This window comes from Calliphora vicina, chromosome 2 (genome assembly GCF_958450345.1).
Source record: "Calliphora vicina chromosome 2, idCalVici1.1, whole genome shotgun sequence".
NCBI classification, from domain to species: domain Eukaryota; kingdom Metazoa; phylum Arthropoda; class Insecta; order Diptera; family Calliphoridae; genus Calliphora; species Calliphora vicina.
The window spans coordinates 98,682,569-98,705,154 of record NC_088781.1 but is presented as its reverse complement, the minus strand read 5'-3'; the positions used below and the strand labels follow the sequence as shown (position 1 = coordinate 98,705,154).

At 30.0% G+C, this 22,586-nt stretch overlaps 1 protein-coding gene across 4 annotated transcripts in view; it reads right to left on the bottom strand.

Annotated features, from left to right (window-relative positions):
* LOC135949829 (mucin-2) overlaps positions 1-10,910 on the bottom strand; it is a 63,883-nt gene extending 52,973 nt beyond the window's left edge. The window contains exons 1-2 of one of the 4 annotated variants that reach the window (XM_065499268.1): positions 10,788-10,910; positions 9,846-10,037 (exon numbers count right to left, since the gene is read on the bottom strand). The gene's annotated coding sequence lies outside the window, so the exon portion shown is untranslated. The remainder of the gene's footprint in view (positions 1-9,845; positions 10,038-10,787) is intronic. The other 3 variants (XM_065499267.1, XM_065499270.1, XM_065499269.1) reach the window with 3 other exon arrangements.
* Between the last annotated feature and the right edge of the window lie 11,676 nt (positions 10,911-22,586).

Here is a 22,586-nt window from a genome sequence, read left to right as displayed (position 1 = left end):
TCTGGCTTCGATGCCTTTTCCGATACCATATTGAAGATTCTTGAGAGTTGTCCTAACAGTGAAATTATTGATGCTGGTGATTTTAATGTTCACAACTCCTCTTGTCTTCACCATTCAAGTCATACAACTACAGAAGGCCAATATGTTGAACTATTCGCGGAGCACAATCAGCTTGCGCAATTAGTGAATGAACCAATGCATATTTCATGCGTTGATGGGCACCATCATAACGTTTTTCTAACTTCACACCCCGACAAGTATGAAGTAGATGCTTTTGCAACTCTTGGTAATTCAGATCATTATACCATCATTATACCTCCTTTTCGCTTTCTGAATTTCGTAACGTTTCACGACCAGCTACGAAATGTTCAACTTATATTTAAGAAAAGGCGAAAATGATCGAAAACATAATTATGATGGGGATGAAATCCTTCATTCCATCAAAGAAAATTTCGATTAAAACTAAGGAAAAATCCTGGTTTAATCAGAAATGCAAAATTGCAATCGGATCTAGATAGGAAGCATTCAGAATCTGGCGTGATAACAAAAATGCCGAAACTGATTCGCTGCGCAAAATGGAGAGATCTTCGAGATCTTTACGAGCAGCGCCTCCGAACCAAAGTTCTCACTGATCACCGGGGCAGTAAAAGCTTTTGATCATTCGTTAAAAGAATAAAGGATTGTGCTAGTTCATCAATTCCTACTATTTTAAGGAATGGCAAATCATTCACTGACCCAGTTGATAAAGCTAACCTTTTGGCAGAATTATTTGCAAATAATTCATACTTACCGGAAAGCAATCAACCACTAGATAGATATTTCTAAGGTGTTTGAGAGAGTATGGCATGGTACGCTTTTAGCAATACTTATTACTTTTGGTGTCGGTAATAACTACTCTCGATTTATATCGAGCTTTATCAGAGAACGCACTATACGAGTTTTTATAGATGCAATCTCATCAAACGATTATCTTTTTAACCGACCTTCTACATCAAACTTACAAACCTATCTACTCTTTTGCAAATGACAGCCACATTTGCCATTCATATTCATTCAATTATAGACCAAGCCTTACGGAGATTGGGACAATGAGGCAATCTCTGAATGGGTTTGTGCGAATAGAGTCGACTTCAATGCATTCAAGACTCAATGTTTTATAATATTTATACCACTTATATTCGACCTAAAATGGAATACAACTCTAATGTGTGGTCCTGTGCTTCGAAGTCTATTCGCAAGGGCTCATCAATACTTTGTCGACAGGACAGTGGATCGTATAAAACATTACAGGGACAATTCGTTCTTTAGCCGTAATGTCTGTATGTGAAATAAGTTTCCTCCTGAAGTCTTTCCTGTCCCTTTCACTTCCTCCCTACAATAACATATTTTCCTAGTTCCAACACAATGCTTTGCATGAGTAGGGGTCATCCCCTGAGTGCTGGTCCATGAAAAAAAAAGATGTCATAACTATGTATATAAAGTGACCATAGATATGTCCCGCATTTGGCGGCTTTATCCTGCTATTTAAAAGTTGATCCCGACAAAAATTACAATCTTATTTTAAAAAAAATTTCAATTTTTGATAGAGGGTTTTAGAAGACAATGATGTATTGTCCAACTTTCGATAACTATTTCCAGCATCGTGAATTACTCTAGCAATGTTGGCTTTCAAGTCGTGAATTTTAGCTTGATTATCGGCAAATATTTTTGACTTCAGTTGATCACAAAGAAATAATCCAGAGGTTGATCACAAAGAAGTAATTCACCTATGATTCAAAACTTGGAAGCCAACATTTCTCTCATAATTCGAGAGATACCCATAGCAATGCTGGAAAGAGTGATCGAAAATTTGAACTTCTTTAAAAAATAAATGTTCTGGTCATAATAAAGATTCCGATATCCAATTATTTTTTAACTGTTTTATTTAAAATTAAAACAAATCTCTAAATGAAAAACACTTCATAAATATTTAAATTTTTTTGGGATAAAATATAAATTATTCTTTCGAGTTTTTTCCTAAATCGACTATCCCAACCTATTGTTCGACTGACGATTTATAGAACCCTAATCAGATTTTTTAATTTAGTTCATCAAGTGAATGCATGCTAATTAATATTATTTGTTTTCTAATTTCCCTTTGGAATTCAAAATTTTTGAGCCGGTCATAGAGTGCAGTTATAGATACATTAGTACATGTAAAACTATAACTTTTGAATTGTTTCAGTTCTTAACCATTCGTTTTAAAGCCAATACAAATTCAGTGATTGTTATGTTCTATTGTACTCGTATCGAATAGATTCGATTTAAATCGAACTGTAGTGAAACGAATTCATTTTCTTCGTTGTTTTCATAATGTGTTGCTAGTGTTGTTGGTGTGTTATTCCAAAAATCGGAAAAAAGCACACAAAATACTTGAAATTATTTCAGCCGATCGGAATAAGTATGAAGATGGAGTGAGTGGTGGTGATGGTGCTGGCGATGTTAGAGCATTTCATGGTGGTTTACGCGTGCTGATGATTAAATGTTTAAAAATAATTTATATTTCAGGTTTGTTTTTGTTGTTTATGTTGTTCTTTTTTTTGTCTGTATTTTCCTACAAAATTTTGTGTTTCTTTGCTAATTTTGCTTTTTGCTCTTTACACTGTTTTGTTGTTTTTAGCTTTTTTTTTGTTTTGTTTGCCTTAATGTGTTTATTATTATAGTTTTTGTTGTTGTTGTTTTTAGGAGGTTATGTCAGCATTACTCCACCACAATTCGCATTTGTTTTTGTGTTGTTGTTGTAGTTTTTAGAATGTGATGAATGTAATGCGAACAACACAACAATACAAAGTTGAAAAATTTCAATATTTTGTTTTATTATTAACTTATTTTGTTTTATTATTTTACTTGTTTGTATTCCTTTTGTTTTCTGCTAATGAGTAGTAGAGGTCTTTATTTGCTTATATTGCTAATAAATTTGCAATGGAGAGGTAATACCTTTATGCATACATACATACATTAATATACATACGTATATTAATTGCCGGTCAAAATTATAGCACAGACCTTAAAGTAATTAACATGAAATATATTTTTATTTCATAGTAATTTTAATTAAATATAATATAAAATCGTTAATTGATCTTCATTTCAACTATCAGTAAACTTTCAATCAGTAGTTTCAAGTTACCAAATTGACCTCTGCTTGGTTTGTTCCGATTTTGGTCGCCTTTAGGTAGGCTACGACAGTTCTGAATATATAGTATGTTGATAAGTACGAAGTTATATATATATATAGTATGTTGATAAGTACGAAGTTATTAGCAAATGTTTAAGCTGCTAACTTTAACATTGAAAGCTCTAGAATTCGAATATACTAGTTTTGGCCGTTCAGCTCATTGTAGAAATAAAGCTTTCAAAAAGCATCTAGATGATAAAGATGAGTATATAAAGTGGCCGTGAGAACATCAACGAGTCAGCACAAAGTATAGAGTCAGTCTAATTTGAAGCATCGTTAAGTAAAGACAAATTAACTGCCTTAAAGTGTGCTGTAAATAGTGAGTTTATTATAGGCGATGTTAGAGTTAACATCAACTTCATTCTTGTACATTATAAAGTGTAATTTTGTATTGTGTGTATTAAAAATACATAGTGACTAATTAAACTGTTGTGTAAGTTTGAATAGATAAAGAGTTGTTACAATTTTTAAGCTACTAAACTGTTTTTATTTGTAATCAAATGTACCCGGTTTATTTAAAAGAAATAAACCACCATTTTTATAAGGTAAAAACGTAATACTATGTAGGTAATTGTAAGTAATCGAATCGAAAAGACTCAGCCAAAATAATAAAATTATTTGTAAAATATAAAGATCTTAAATATTAAGCTATGTAAATATTTGTATGCATTCAAAAACAAACAAAAAATCGTATGGGGGAAAAGGTTCTATGAAGAATTCTAAGCAACTTTGACCTAGAAACCATAGGTCTAAAATGGATTTTGACCTTGCGGAAATTTAACAGCCAGCCAGACTGACGGAAGGACTTCTATCGGTATACTTTACGGTGGGTGTTAGACTACTCCCCACTATGGTGGTGTAGGGTTTAAAAGTGATATTGGAATGCAATGTCGTTCGAATAAATATATAAATCTTATGTCGCATTTAATCATAACACTCTCGGCCCACTAAAATTGGATTTTATGTTCTCTTTTGTTTGTTTGTTTTTCATCAAAAAATCATCTTCAGCGTTGAGGCCAATTTCTGGATGAATGAGTACCTCAACAAATAAAATTGTCGAATTTGGCACGATACTAATCCACATGAGTTCCAAGAGTATCCAATGCATCCAGCAATGCATGTTGGCCACCTCATGTGGGAGATCATTAGACTTTTTCTTGTGAGGTTGTCTTAAGTCGCAGGTTTATGAATTAAGTATATATTTATTAAAAAACAACAAAGTTTTTACGTAAAATTATTATATAACAATGTGAATGTCATGGTGCTATTATTTTGAACGCAGCTGTGTGTGCAATATTATATTATGTATCTGCAGCCATGACCAATTATTTAGATAAACATGACAAACTTTTCCTACTTTTTTGTCTGTAAATTCCAAAAAGGAAAATGCATGCATTTATTGAGAGTTTGGTTTTTGATTATGAATAGTTATTCCCCATAGACTTTTTATCATATGTAATTTACAAATTAAATTATACTGACACTACAAAAATTATACAGATACCAAAAATCAAGATTGACAGATACGAAACGATTAAAAGGTAAGGCTTTATGGATTATTTCATTTACGGTAATTTGAATTAAATGATTAACAAAGTTTACAAAATATTGGTGGTATTTTAATATACCACATTATTTTAATATTCTGTAAATTTCAATGAACTGAATTATTTAAATTTGTATTTTCATAATTTAAGATTATTTAGAGAATACAATATTGATTACCAAGATAATTCGAAGACTTCAAACTTCAGGACCAACAGACCTGTTAATATAGGGTAGAACTAGAGGCGCAACTGAGAGTAAAAAACATTAAAAATATTTACTCTTTCCTACATTTTTAAACTGGCACAACAACAAAATACATTGAATACATGTAACTTGATGTTCCAAGATTTAGGATTTTGATAGCAGAAATAGTAAATTCAAAAAGTAACATTAGTCGAAAGAAGAAGTAATCGGAAATAACATGTGAAATGTATGTATGTTCCCATGAAATATCCATTCCCTTGAAACGAAAATTGCTATCGTGATATTCCCATGAACTTTTCATTCACAATAGTTGCTTTTGTTCGTAACAGCTGTTTATTGTTTACAAAATTCCAGCTAAAAATTTCAAATGTTGGGGAATTTTTTAACGAGAACAAAGTTGATGAATGAAAAATGGGAAAAGGCAACATATTTCATGTGAAATATTGATTCGCGATAGGGGTGAATATTAAGTTCCCCAACTCAAAAGCCTATAGAATATTCAAAGAGTAACATTAGAACACCGAAAAAGTTCCATTAGGTCTCCATTTTTGGTATCATCAGAAGGAGAAAGTACCATTAAGCCCCTGTCTTGATTCTTAACTTACTCAGAAGATATGACTCAAACAAATTATGTTTTTAAAAAGAAGCAAAAGGTTTATCCAAATTTGGCCCATTCGAGTTCCAAATAACATTCTGTTGGCTGATTGTTGTGTGACTGGAAAAACCAATCTTTCAATTTTATCAAAATTGATTCAATATTTTTAAATAAAATAAATTTTTTACAATTTATGGTACATTTTTACCCCTATTGGGGTAACAATAATGGTATTCGAGTAAATTTCAATACCATAGTGGGAGATCATAATAATATATATTTATGTTAATGTATAGAAAAACATTATATGAAAAAGGGTCGAAAATAGTTAACATTTTGACCCTTTTAAGATCTGAATTTCCAAAACATACCAAATATTTATTTGGTATATTTTTATGAGTTGAAAATAGGGTTTAAATTTTATTAAATTTGCAGTGGAGTTTTGAAAAATGTTTGAGTTAAATCAGCAAAACCCAATAAATATTTTAATTAGATTTTTAACAAAAAATTATTCTGTAAAACATTATTTTTAAATATTATTTCTTTTTTTAAAACATTATTTCAGAAGATCTCCCTAAAATCCTAAAAAATAGATTTGTTTTTTATGTTTTTGTTCTTTTTATTAAAAAAATGCTTATTTAAAATTAAAATAGTAATTATTCGGTTAATCGAATAATTTAAAATTGACCGATTAAATATAAACCACGATTAATTATTTTCTCGAATAACCGATTAAACCAGAAACCCGATTAATTGAATACCCTTGTGGCTAGTGTCCTATGGGATTCGAGTGATATAAAATATGTATATTTGACTGTTTGGTTAAAGAAAATATGGCTATTACAGAGATCAGTTTAAATAATAAGCCTTGTAATCTTCACAGTTGGAGTAATTCTTGAAACTGTCGTTGAACTTAAAATTTTCTTCAATAAATTTATTTAGAAAATTTTCAAAGTAAAAATTTCTAATTAGCAGTTAGCTGCTGTACATGTACAGATCCAATAATGTCAAGTTCACATTTTCAGTAGATAAATAGTTTTTGTTTTTCACTACAAATTGTTAAATATGATCCAAAAACTTCATTATATAAACAACATTGTATCTGACATGAAAAATAAAATTTAATCTACAATGACAACGTTAAAATGACAGTGAAATTTTCTAATATTGAAAAAATTATTTTCAAAGATGTGATATGAAATCGTATTTAAGTAATTATACAAATCATTAATGTTTGTTGGGTGTATCAGTAAATATTTGCGCTCACAAACGTATATTTGTATAAATATCAAAGTTTTGAATTAATGACGGAATCGATAACTTGAAAATTGATAACCGACCGTTAATAAAGAATTTTTGCATGCCTTTACACTCAACTAAAAATTATAATAAAAGTGAAAATACATAGTTATTAATGATTGGATTAATGTTTTGAAAAAATAAATATACAAATAAAGTCATTATTAGACCAAACTTTTTAATTTTTTAATAAGAATAAAAAGTAAAATTATGTACATATGTATAAATAAATTATTATTTAGGTAAATATGATGAAATATTTTATCTATATTGATGTTTCCTAATAATTTTGATAAGGGGTTCTCACAAGCTAAGACATTTTTTACTCATCACTACCCACCTCTATTTTCTAGGAGTACATAGCAATTACGCCAATTGTATCCGGGAAAGCAATAGGTATTACAAGGGGTTTACAAATTTACAAACCATTGGCAGGTACATACATAAATAATTTTCGATTCATCGACAATTTCGATTTTTGGTTTGATTTAAAATGATCAAACAGTTTTTTCAGTGCACATTCTTGAATATGATCCAAATATTTTGTACTAACACGAATTGAGAAGTCACTGGCCTACAAAAACCGCACTCATCCATCAAAATATTTCCTACACTTTCAAAAAAGGGATGATAAGTGGTTCTAATATTATAAATATAACTTAGACTAAAAAATAAAGTAATTTTAACCGCTCAAAGACTAAACGTTTCACCGCAATGGTAATAAATAGTCAGTGTTTTCGCAAAAGCACAAATGCAAGTTCACTTAAAGATCTAGTGAACCTGCAAAGAGGTTCTAAGGAAATTGATTATAAAAACAAGTAAGAGAGTTATATTCGGCTGTGCCGAATCTTATATACGCTTCACCAAATTATACTACAAAATAAAAATTTTAAATATTGTTACGTTTTAACGTTAAAACGTTTGGTTTATTTCCTTTAAATAAACAAGATACTTTTGATTGCAAAAAAAAATGGTAACAACTCTTTATTTATTCAAATGTACAACAACCACAGAATTAAATAGTCACTCAATGTTTTTTTTATACACGTTTGTAAATTCTCAGAAATACAGACACAATATATAATGTACACGAATTTACTTGAAAAACACAACACACTTCAAGGCACTCAGTTGATGTTTATTCGAAAAGCGTCTCTGATAAACTCACTAACGACTGCAACCTCTGCCACTATTTATAACACTGCCATCTGCACTCTAGATTGCTCATTAACTGTCAAAGTTCGAATATTCTAGATCATACGCCATCTGTGGTATACTTTCTACAATGTTCTTTAACTGAATATTCGAATTCAAACAGCGTTGCCAACTTACGATCAATGGTCAACTGAAAGCTTTTATTTAATAACGCCCACAGATATGTTACAGTTTGCTATTACAGCACTGTTATTTGAAAGCATTATGCTACTTTTAAATCATCCCTTAAAATCGTTATATTTGAATTCAAGTACAATTTAGTAACAATATTTTTAGGTAAACAAAATTAATTTTTTTTCCAGTTGTTTTTTTAATTTTTTTCGAGTTGATATTTTAATTTTTTTAATTTAAAATTTGTTTTTTTGTGAAAAAAAAATTCGGGTTAAAAAATATTTTTTCGATTTTGACCAATTGTAGGTCCAACTTACTATGGTCTTATATACGTCGTTGCAAAGGTCTTTGAATTATCTATCATTAGATATCCATATTGTCTATATTAATGTCTTAGTAATCCAGATATAGGTCAAAAATCGAGGTTGTCCTGGTTTTTTCCTCATGTGGACCGATTTTGCTGATTTTAAATAGGAAACTTCTCGAAAGCATGTCTGACAGAACTATTGAATATTTGGATCCCGAAGATATCTGGGGTCTTCAGAAAATTGATTTCAACAGACAGACAGACGGACATGGCTTAATCGACTCCGCTATCTATAAGGGTCCAGAATATATATACTTTATAGGGTCGGAAAATTATATTGTGGAAATTACAAACGGCATCACAAACTTATAGTTATATACCCTTCTCACGAAGGTGAAGGGTATAATAAATGGAAACTGAGGCCTTTGTTGTAAGTGTTTGAAGAATGGTTATTTTCCCAGGGTATCCGAATCATAGATAAACTTTCAAAGAACTACATTAAGAATAAAGATGACATTTATTTCAAATTCTAAAATGTCCTAGGCCTAGGACTTTATAAACCATATGTATATGTATGTAGTATGTTACTGATGATGATAATGACTAATTCTCTTAATTCACGTGACCAACTATGTAAAATCAAAATAATCGCATTTACATAATTCTGATACCAAAAATTCATTTTAGAGGTAAATTTCAGTTGAGAATTGTAACAAACCTTTTACATTTCCCAGATGCAGTCTTTTATTTTTAGAACACGTGAGGTTTTTGCATTGCCAAATACAAATTTCAAGCAGATTGAGAATTTTGGTACATGGCCAATGTAAACAAAGACATTTTCGAATGTCGCAAACCTTTGATATTCTTCACATTAAAATAATCAGAAAATTTTGAATGTGCTTTCTAAAGATTTTGACAACTAAGTAAATAAGTTGTAATGGGGTATCTAAAGTAAAGTCTCTAAAATTAAGTTATTCGATAGTTTTCAGTGTCTGCCAATTTGACAGTTTTCGGTTGTTTTGTTGTTAGTTTGGTTTAGTAATTCATTATGAATAGACTCTCGGCGGAGCACCGTGTGCAATCGTATGAATTTATTTTCAAAAACTCATTGGGCACTACGTTATGTTTTGAAACTCACTATGGGTCGTGAGTAGTGTAGGGAATATTGGCTAAAATATTGAATATCCCAATTTATAAACAAATCTTCTAAGAAACATTTCAAATAAAATGAAACAATTGAAGGTCTTCTTTACTCAGCTAATTAAAATTTTTTAATACTTAAAAGCTTATATCGTTATCAGATTGTTAACAGATACGTATGAGTATTTTTGGAGTGTAAGTAGACCTACCTACCTGTCGTATAATGGTATTCCAAATAATAGACATTCACCCACCGTTGTTATGCGAATGAGAGAAAGAGAGTGAAAACAATAAAGTTGTTTCTTTAATTTGTATTGCACGAGTATGAAGAGCTGACGTTTTAGCTTTTTTTGTTGGTGTTTGGGAATTTACTGTTGTGCAAAAGAACACTTTTAATTTCACTGTAATTTTTTTAAAAAAAAAGAAACAGAAATTATGAAAAAAGAAAACCACGTAACTTTTAAGCCTAATAAACAAAATTAACACTGTAATATTACTAAGGCAAGTGAAAAATTTCTATAAATTGCTTTATTTACTTTAAAATTCGTTATTTTATTAAAAAAAATTGCAAATATTTCAATAGTATTAAAATTTAAAACTTAGGCACGTAATTTCACAACAAATTTTTATTCACTTTTATAAAATTGATTTGAATTTCTTATTTCTTCGTATTTTGATTAATATTTTTTATTTATTTATAAATTTGTTTAATGTTTTCTTATTTCGGTATTTTGGTACATTTATGCAGTTGTTTTTTCAAATTTCTATTATTAAGTAAAACACATCATTTTGTATATTATTTATTATTATTTCTCTTAGAAATTTATTTCATTTTATTTATTTTTTGAATTGACATCAGCCTCAGTCATTTCTCAACAACAACTATAGCAACACGACCAAGAACAATAATAATAAGAAAGAATACTAATAATACTGCTGTTGTTGTTGTTGTTATTAGTGTTGTTGATGATGATGAAGACAATGATGATGAAAAAATATTTAAAACAACAATAACAACACGGAGTCTAAAGGAGACAAAATAACAATAACACGACCGAATGATTAAACGAGCGTATACGAGGCCACCGATCAATAGAGCTATCGCTGTTTTTTTTTTAATTATTTTACCCAAGAATCTTTGGAATATTTACATTTGTTAAGTTTTATTTTCGTTTTATTTCAACTTAATTGTATTTCTTTATAATGAAGAAACTCGCTCAACGAGTCTCAGACTAGAACTGATTGTCTAGAAAAAAATATCGGAAAATTTGCTCCGATAGCCAACTGCCAACAACAAATAAATGGCTGATGAGCTATAACAACAACAAAAATAACAACAATTCGTTGTTGCCTCTTTATTAATTTGTTCATTCATTCGTTTGTTTGCGTGTTCGTTCCTTCATTCGTTCGTGTGTTCGCTCACTTAATAATGGCGGTATCGATGTACAACACGCTCGCACACCTTGTTTTATTTGTTGCTTCTTTATAATTTCAGTTCTTTTTTTTGTATTTTATTTATTATTCAGCTGGTGTGAACTAAGGTATATTTGGCTGTGTATTTGTATTTTACGCTCCCGAAATAAGCTTTTATTTCTCATCGCCACTTGCTACGAAATTAATTTGTAATTAAAAGTGTCCCACTAGAAAATCTGGGAAACTTTTGAAAAAACGAACATCGATGTGTTGGATTGTTGTATCGATCGATATATATTGATTTGTAAATATTGGAATTATTGGTTATCCAGGAAGTTGTCTAACATGCGAGGGTGAGTCAATAAGTCCGTGATTTGTGTTTGACTGCCATTGATAGCAAACTACCACGTGACTTGAGAAGAAAATGGAAAAAAGTGAAAAAACCATCACACAAATCAATACTAAGCTTGATAAATACTAATGAATACTAATGGTAAAAATTTACTGAATTTCGTTGCGGCTGTACAAACACGGATGATGGCCAACGTTTTGGACGCTCAGTTGAGGTCTCTATACCTGAAACAATTGAAAAATTCACGATATGGTGTTGGTCGATCAGATATTGAAAGTGCGAGAGATTGTGGAAGCCATAAGGATCTCACATGGCTCAGTGGTTTCAATTTTGAATGATCGCTGGGGTATGAGAAAGCATTCCGCAAGATGAGAACTCTGCTCCATCAATTTCATTGGTAAAAATATGGTTTACTGAACTTCGTTGTGGCTGTACAATCACGGAAGATGCCGAACGTTCTGGATGCTCAGTTGAGGTCTCTACACCCGAAACAATTGGAAAATTCACGATATGGTCGATCAGTTTGAAAGTTTTTGTTTCCAAACCTGAAGAAATGGCTCGGCGGAAAGAGTTTTGACTCCAACGATGAAATCATCTCACAAACAAGTACCAATTTTGATGACCTCAACAAATCTTATTTTTTGGAAGGGATAAACAAATTGGTGAAACATTGAACAAAGATACTATGTTGAAAATTCATTCAAAAAGTCACGGACTTATTGACCTGCCCTTATATCTTGCGATTATTTGATTGTCTTATAATCGCTTACATATTATTGGCTAGATGTCTATTTTTTATGCTAAATGAGTTTAAAAATGCAATGCTGGCCAGCTGTGAATCAAATCTACTTTATTTGTCATTCGAAAACTCGAATAGAGTTGCGAATTTGGTATTAAATCTAGTTACACGCTGCACAGTAGTATGAGAAAAAAAAAAGAGGGAACTAACTCTGAAACATCGAAACCCTTAGTCCGATTTGAATGAAATTTGAGATGCGCAAAGAAGAAGTGTTGTTGGATTTAACTTTAGGCCCACCAGGGGTTCGTCTAGTGTTCCCCAATGTAGGACACCTCGGGTATGTTCAATTTTTAAAACGAACCAATTTCTTTGCGAGTTGTTAAGTTTTGCCTAATTAATTTGCCACGTAAAAAACATAAGGGAGACATATTATATATAAGTGGATAGGGGATTTTGTCTATTTTTCAAAAATATATATGTATAACTTTTGACAATTAAAAAATTCATGGAATAGTTTTTTGAAATACATATATGCCAAAATTGCTTTTTATTGAGTTTTTCCAAAGATAAAATTTTTTCAATTGAAATTTAATTTTTATTTATGAATAGTTTTTAATAAAATTTTACAGTTATATAGACTTTGCCATTGAAAGTAGAAAACTAAAAACTAATTTTGTAATCAGGAATCCCGCAATTCTCAAAAAAGTGTTGAAAAATCCCAAAAATGGGCTTTTTTAGTTTTTTTGGCTATAATATCCATAGCACTGACGGGGTTATCGAAACCCTTTACAAAACAATTAGAAACATATTTGGCCATCTAAACTGGGTTACTACATTTTGACATCGAGTATGCGATTTGAGAATTTTTGCGTATCAACAATTTTCAAATTTGTTTTCATTTAAAATATTAATTGTAAAGTTAGCTTTTAAAAAAGTATAAATTCCTAATACATCTTTTGAGAATTTTTTGAGATAACTTAAAAAGAAAAAAAGTACTCTTTTCTCAAAAACTAGCAAAAAATCACCTTTTTTAAATTTTGAAATTCAAATGCATATAACTTTTGAGTCAGTCACGATTTTTAATCAATTCTTTTTTTTTTTTAGTAAAATTGTTTTTATGTTAATTCCCAATTTTTAGTTTGATAAATTCACTGAAATTTATTGTTGGGGGATAGCTGTCGTCTTTAAAATAATTCGGTAGCTGTCACACGACTACAACAAGCAGAATTTGTGTTCGTGTAGTCATGTAGCCTGTTGTCTTGAATGTGTTTAATGCATTACTTTTATCACAAAATTTTCAAATAATTTTCACAACTTTCAAATAATCAGTCAATTATTTCACCAATGCCCAAACAAAACTTTATATTTTCACAAATCATCGATCTAAATCTTTGATGTCGAATTTCATTATATTCAGATTTATGTACAAATATTTACTTAAAAAAATTCCTATTGGCATTGCTGTAAATAAGATCTATTTACATAATTTCCATAAATTTTTTGTAATTTTTTTATTTCAAACTAAATTGACTTCATGGCAGTTGTTTAAGGCGAGAAAGCTTACAAATAGTTATTATATAGATTCAAGTATTCGCATGTATCTACATACATACATATATCTGTCTTTAAGTGAAAATTATTTACGATATTTTTGGTGTGTGTCTGTGTATCTTGGAAGTTGATAACAACCATATAATGTGAGTGCCTGGGTTTGAACTTGTACTCGTAGAGCAAACCATTTACACATGTAGTTATTGTGGTTTTGCCAAACGCAAGACAAGTATGATCAACTTTTTTTTATGTTGTGAATGACGTCTATCTTGCTATCAGTCCGGTAGCAAACAAACAATAAAAAAAACACTTTCATACAAAGACATATTGCTGTGAACAAATCTAGTGTCACACATATTCATCAATCCCATAAATTTGTACAGTGCGTTATAAAATTAGTACGCGTATTAAAATAATAACAAGTAAGAGAGTTATATTCGGCTGTGCCGATTCTTATATACCCTTCACCAAATTATACTTCAAAATAAAAATTTTAAATATTTTTAGGTAAACAAAATTTATTTTTTTTCCAAAGTTGATTTTAAATTTTTGGGAAAAAAATTTTCGAATTGATTTTTTAAATTTTAAAATTTTTTTTTTGTTTTTTAAATTTTTTTTAATATTTAGTGAAAAAAATGTTTGGTAAAAAAAAAAATTCGGGTTAAAAAATATTTTTTCCGATTGTGTCCCATTGTAGGTCCAACATATACGTCATTGCAAAGGTCTTTGAAATATCTATCATTAGATATCCATATTGTATATATGAATGACTTATTAATCCAGATATAGGTTAAAAATCGAGGTTATGCTGGTTTTTTCCTTATATCTTAGCCATTTGTGGACCGATTTTAAATAGCAACCGAGCCGGAAGAATTCCGGAGATATCGATGTATGAACCGTGTATGTAAGTTATTTGGGGGCTTCGGAAAGTTGATTTCAACAGACAGACGGACATGGCTTAATCGACTCCGCTATCTATAAGGATCCAGAGTATATATACATTATAGGGTCGGAAATGAAAAATGTAGAAATTTCAAACGGAATGAAAAACTTTCCTTTATATGGGAGAGGTCATCCCTACTAAGCCGATCACGTTTAGCTAAACTTTGTAAAAGGATCAGGAATAAATTAGTTTTTAGCTATCCTCCGTAGAATGGTAATAAATTGCCACGACCACTAATACAATCTCGACCATTTTCAGCCAATCTCTGTAAAATGGTAAGTAAATGCTGGAAAAGTTTGAAGAATCTTCTAATTATTACTTTGTATGGGAAGTGACTCACCTCCTTTTCCGACCCTCCCATTTTGGTTCCCCAGAAATTCGAAATTAATATTTACTTTGTAAATATATTCAGCTAACTCCGCACAGTAAAGGGGCTCGAGTTTTTGCTTAAAATTTTAGTGGCTTTTAGGTGTCATAAGACTACTGTGTATTCCTTGCTATTCTAACTTAGGCTAGGTCCATGGTATACAATTCATCCGGTGATTATGCCACATCTAAATCCACTCCTTTTCAGCTTACTAATACTTCACTCTTTCTTATGTGATTTAGTTCCCCATTTAATTTTAAAAAATAAATTTATGTTAATTAAAAAACTAATTTTAATTCACCTGGTTTGTTTAATTTCAGGCTGGTAAGAAGTAGTTGTTATTTTTCACTTATTGTAGAGTTTGTATTAGCTAGTGCCGGTGGGAATTATCTTAAAATATTGATGGTGATATTTACTATATTTTATAAAGCTGGTTTTAGTTAGGCCACTGAGAATTTTCCGGCTAAAATGATGTTGCTACACGCAGAGAAAAAATATAATTGGGCATGGTTACTGTAACCATTTATATAGTGTTACAAGTTTTTTAACTATATTATAGTCACAGTAACCATTTACATGATTGTGGTAACCATAATATGGTTAACTTACGATTCACATGATTGTCTCAACCATATATATGGTTACAGTAAACATATATATGTTTGTGGCAACCATATTTATGATGAATAATTTTATCATAATATGTTGTTCTCAGATTATGATAAGCTTTAAGCCGGAAGCACCATAATATGATAAGTCCTTCATCATATAAATGGTTGTCACAAACATATATATGTTTACTGTAACCATATATATAGTTGAGACAATCAGGTGAATCGTAAATTAACCATATTATGGTTACCACAATCATGTAAATGGTTACTGTGACTATAATATAGTTAAAAAACTTGTAACAATATTGAAATGGTTACAGTAACCATGCCCAACTATATTTTTTCTCTGCGTGTAGTTGGAACCATGTGGTAGTAGCTGTTAAGATGGTTTTAGTTCGGGAAAAATGTGAGGTCACGATGCAATCCTCGTTTTTATACCCTTCACCTTCGTGAGAAGGGTATATATAAGGTTGTCATTCCGTTTGTAATTTCTACATTTTTCATTTCCGACCCTATAAAGTATATATATTCTGGATCCTTATAGATAGCGGATTAAGCGATGTCCGTCTGTCTGTTGAAATCAATTTTCTGAAGACCCCAGATATCTTCGGGATCCAAATTTTCAATAATTCTGTCAGACATGCTTTCGAGAAGTTTCATATTTAAAATAAGCAAAATGGCTGAGATATGAGGAAAAAACCAGGATAAGCTCGATTTTTGGCCTATATCTGGATTACTAAGTCATTAATATAGACAATATGGATATCTAATTAAGACCTTTGCAATGACGTATATAAAACCATAGTAAGTTGGACCTACAATGGGTCAAAATCAGAAAAAATATTTTTTAACCCGATTTTTTTTTTGGAAATAATTCGGTATCTCGGGAACTATTGGAGATATTATTACAAAATTTCACATGGTTAGAGCTGACATAACTGTTACCAAGTTTTTTTTATATTATTTAGAATTTTATTGCCAATATAGCTGATATTTTGAAAAAAAAAATTCGACCCTCCGTAGGGCCGCCATATCTAAAAAACAAAAAAAAATCGAGCAAAATTAAAAAAAAAAATAAATAAACCTAAATATCTCTTCAACTGAAGGAGATAACCTACACATGTAAGCGTATTTTTTGTAGATCTTCTCAAGGACTATTTATATTTTAAATTTCAGCTCATTCGGATCATAAATTAATTTTTGGGGATTTTTTTTTTAAATTTTGAGACCCGAGGTGACCAACTTTGAGGGGGCACAAACTGACCCGTATAACCCCTAGGAAGCTGAACAAATGTAATTCAACTCAAAAACACCTCAGCTCTAACCATGTGAAATTTTGTAATAATATCTCCAATAGTTCGCGAGATACCGAATTATTTCCAAAAAAAAAGTTTCTAAACCACTGTGCGTTATAGATAATCATGCTTAAGGTAGGATCACACGATTGCCGCAATGCACCAATTATTGGTCTATTTTATACGTCAATCGTGTGATTTCACAACTTATTGGCTCATATGTCAAACCACAACAATATTGTGCTTATTTGGCCCAATCAAATGCAACCCTGGTACGGCAATCATGTGAATGCTTGATAGGCAACATGCACCAATAAAAAAGTTAAAAATACACCAATATTTATTGTGTTCTAGTGCGGCAATCAAAGAAGACAATTAGCGCCAATATTAATTTTTGTAAATGAAATATTGTTTTTGTGAGCCACTCCCTGACCCACATACATCTTTTAACATTTCTTTATTAATTTTTTTATATGATAATTAAGGCCGACGCAATTTTCTTTTTTTATTTAACAAATATTTTTTTCAAAAATAGATTGTTTTTACATTTATGTAAACAAAACAAAATTTAAAATCTTGCACAACAGCTGTTTTTCTGAGTTGCCGTAAACTAGAACAATCGTGTGACTGAAATACGACAATTATTGCCACTAAATCGCTTTGCGCCAATTTACGACAATCAAATTTATATAAAATGAAGCAATCATGTGACTGCAGAGAATTTGATTGGGACAATTTCTTTATTGGGCCCCAATTCAGCACAATAAAAATTGTATTAAATTGGTTCATTGCGGCAATCGTGTGATCCTACCTTTACAATTTACGCATGCTTTTTTGAAAGCTAAATTGTAGCATTTTGTTGATTAATTTAAAATAAACTAATGTTGATTTTTGGGGATTTTTTAAAAATTTTGAGACCCGAGGTGACCAATTTTGATTGGGCACAAACTGGCCCGTATTACCCCTAGGAAGCTGAACAAATGTAATTCAACTCAAAAACACCTCAGCTCTAACCATGTGAAATTTTGTAATAATATCTCCAATAGTTCGCGAGATACCGAATTATTTCCAAAAAAAAAGTTTCTAAACCACTGTGCGTTATAGATAATCATGCTTACAATTTACGCATGCTTTTTTGAAAGCTAAATTGTAGCATTTTGTTGATTAATTTAAAATAAACTAATGTTGATTACTTTTTCAATATACATAGCTGAAGTAAAAATACCCGAGTTTTAAATATATTGTTACGAAATTGTACTTGAATTCAAATATAACGATTTTAACGGCTGATTTAAAAGTTGCATAATGCTTTCAAATAGCAGTACCTCTCAAACTGTAACATATCTGTGGGCATTATTAACATTGAATAAAAGCTTTCAGTTGACCATTGATCGTAAGTGTGGCAACGCTGTATGCTGCGACCGTATATTCCAATTCGAATATTCAGTTAATGAACATTGTAGAAAGTACACCACAGATGGCGTATGTATTAGAAAGCTCTAGAAAATACGAACTTTGACAGTTAACCCTTTACGGCGCCATGTTGCATTTTTGAAACATACCCCTAAAATAAGTGTAAACATATTATATATGCTGATATAACAATTTAACTCCATGTTACAGATTGGCAATTAAGCATTCTAACGGTTTAGAAGCTAATAAGCTTTCTATATATATTATATATTTCAATTGGGTATTTATTTCATTCAAGTGACGTAAGTGTACAAATCTGTTTGCACTCTTCGAATTCATTTGCGAACAATTATGTATTGAAGAAATACTGATATTATCAGATTATATTTCTAGGTTTAATACTTGATCATATAAGTTACAATGTTTTTTCGAAATAAAAAAAACGAATGATTCGGTTACCCTAATTATCTACCAAAAAACTAAATGATGATAAATATGTTGCCAACTATTAGAAAATAATTTATTTAATTTGGTTTGGTGATTTGCTAAGTAATAGCCACATTTTATAATAAATGGTAACACCAATGATGTGTCTAAACTAATATTAACCCTTATGTGAGTTATAAAAAACCCAACAAAATATAATGGTTCACATAAAGTGCCTAAAATAGCTAATAACACAAATTTACAAAAAACATTTTTTGCTCATTGATTGATCGGCGTGAACAAAACAACCTGGAAGTAAAAGAAAACAAACCGGAAACAGCTGATTGTACGTATGTTGTACACAACAACTTTATTTGTTGTGTGGTGAATATAACATTCTGTATATTTGTTATTGTAAAAGTTTGTTGGTTTTTAACAAACCGCAGTGGTGACAAAAATTCTGTATATTTGTTATTGTAAAAGTTTGATGGTTTGACATTTTTTAACAAACCGCAACATTCTGTATATTTGTTATTGTAAAAGTTTTTTGGTTTGTAACAAACCGCAGTGATGACAAAAATTCTTAAAATAAACCAAAAAATTAACAAACAATGACAAATAATATTTTTGAATGCATATACAAAAATTATGTCAAGAAATACGTACCATATAAACAATTTTTGGAAAAACTTAAACGTAGGGGGTGGTCCATTAAAACTTTGATGTCAAAACCACTTTTTATTAAAAAATTTAATTTAGGGAAAAAATTGCCAAAATTATATAAGGCAATGGACATCATATCTGGAGACAGGAATGATAAGTAGACAGTCATAGGAATCGAATGGCATAATAACTTTTTTTGGATAAACTTTAACGTAGGGGGTAGGTCCATTAAAACTTTGATGTCATGAACAAATTTTTAATTAGAAAAAAATTGCCAAAATTATATGAGGTGGTGGGCATCATATCTGGGAACAGTAATGATAATTGGACACTCATAGGAATCGAATGGCATAATAACTTATTTTGGATAAACTTAAACGTAGGGGGTAGGTCCATTAAAACTTTGATGTCATGAAAAAAAATGTTCATGAACTAATGCCATAACTTCTTTTGGAAAAACTTAAACGTAGGAGTAGTTCCATTCAAACTGTTATGTTAAAAATATTTTTCATGAAAAATTCTAATTCTAACATTTTTAAATAATTTAGCTTTCTTTATCATATACCATTAAAATATTTAAATATTATTTTTTTATGTACTTCAGCTCTGTGGACATTGCAAATGAAGTTCTTCACACAATTCTGGTTTACCGTTACATTATTTTATTAATATTTTCTTTTAAAAAATATTTAATGTTGTTTTTCGATTTTTCTGTCATAAAGAGCCTGCAAATATGAAATTAGACACAAATGATCCGGAATGAGTGAGAATGCAGATGGAGGACTAGCGTCATATATTGTTTATTAAAATAAAAAAAATTAAATTATTAATGCAAGAAACAAAAAACATAAAGGCACTGAAAGCATTTTAGAGTTTCGTGTTCGGTTTTAACAGAAAAATTTGTTTTTGAAATTAAATATGCATAAACTGATAATTATCCAAAAATCAAATCTTTCATCAACAATATGCAAGGTATATTTATATATTATCAACTGATTTACAAAGGAGTGTCAGTAATTATGTCTGTTAAATTAGCGCTAAGTCTAAAATGTTCATGTCTTTTTGTACTTCTACTCTACCTTTGATTTTAAAAACGTTCCTAAAATGAATACGTTTATGACGTGAAAGTAAAAATGTTCACTTAGCTTGTGTTTCCAATTACGAGAAAATTTTGCCAGCAAAAACAACAACCTTCTTTTGTGAAAAAAGTTTAATTAGTTTTGTTGGATTAGTATTGAAATAAATAACATATCATTTAAATTATAATTCATTATTGTTTTGTAAGTTTTCACACTGATTCTAAACTAAATTTCGTACTAATCGTAGTATGTGTTGAAGTACGGTTTTGTATTATGTATGATTACTAATTATCGAATTCAAAAAAACAAAGATTTTCGTTAGTAAAAACACTATACACCAAGGCGAATCTAATAAGGTGACAGCGCCACGGCAACAAATACAACAAGGCAAAAACAACATGCTTTTTGTTTTTGTAAAAAATTCGTCCAAATGTCAAAATCAGCTGTCATTTATATATACAAATTGTATTGTATTGTAAATTTTTTTGCAGTTATTTTCAAGTTTTATCTGAACCAAAAAATCAAGTTTAAATTGAAATTGAATTGGTCATTGAACTACTTGTACTTCATATAATTCACATGATGTAAAATTTCGACATTTGAACCTATGCATTTTACGTGTCATTGGAAAGATATTTTTCATTTCCGACAACTTTGTACTATATATAATCCAAGTTTCTGTATACTTCAATGAAATTTTTAAGTATTAAAGATGTGCGTCCGGACAAAGGCTGCCAATACATGCAAGGAGTTATTAACATTAAAAACAAATTAAAACTAAAACTGTGCTAAAGAAATTGATATATTCTATAATACTTCAATTTTTTAGTGATAAATTAATCGATTTTTATACAAAAAATTGACAAACTAAAAACTAAAATTATAATTTAATGACATTTAACAATTGTAAACAAATGAGGAATTTTGACAGTTGAACGAATTCAGCGAATTCAAGAATAAAAGTCAGCTGTTCTCGTGAGGTCACCTTATTAGATTCGCCTTGCTATACACGTTACTAATTTCAAAAAATCTTTGTATTAATATAAACCAAAATTTCAAAAAGTATTGTACTGTAAATGCAAAAAGTTTCAAGTATTTGAAAAATTAAAAATAATATATCGCCCATTTACTGCAATAACGTCCATAATTCAAAAAAATCTGTGGTCGTTTGGAAAAACTAGGTATGTAACTCCACTTGTTGTGAAAATTTTGATAAAACCAAAAATAGAAAGTACGTTTCATTTACTATCACTCTGTCAGATCGAAATTTTGATATAGTTTCTCATGCAAGGTAACTTCATATTTTCATAAAAAACTGAAAAATTAGAAGTTTAAAACGACGTTGTTTCTAAAACTAAGAGACAAAGAGCGAAAAGAAGAAATCCTAAACTAAACAAAAAAACTCGGTTTATTTTTGATATGTATGTATATAAGAATAAAAGGAAAAAATATTTTTTGAAAAAACTGGGCAACTCCATTTTTTTGTTAAGAAAACCGGATACATTAACGTATTGAGTCAAATAGTCAATGTTTTACCACAAATGATTACTAAAGTTGCCTTAATTCCGTAAAATATAAAAATAAATTACAAAAATATTTTTTTTTTTGAAAAACTAGGTAACTCCATTTTTCGAAAAAACTAGGTAACTGACATCGATTTTCGGTTCTAATGTCCAAAAATGAGTTTAATGGAAATCTTCAACATTATTTAAAATTATGTTTTGTTTAATGCCCATGCATAATAACATAAATTCATATTAAATAATTAGTGAAATATGTTAAAAACTTTATTAAATTGATATCAAAAGTATACATTGTATTAGAATTAAACTTTTTTAGGCTGAAATGAATTGCAACTAAATTATTATCAATGAATCTAAAAGTTCATATTGAATTTTATCCCGCAAGCGTTGCTGTTTGGTAAAATTAACATATTTAGAACGGCCAATGCTAACAGTCTTATGCAAAAAAACTTACAACAGTCTTACTAACCGTTGTTAAGCTAAATTCGATAAAAGTATATCCAAAAACGAAAATTAGCTTAAAACACCTGTAGTAAACCATTGTTAAATATATGAAGTAGCAAAAGAGCAGT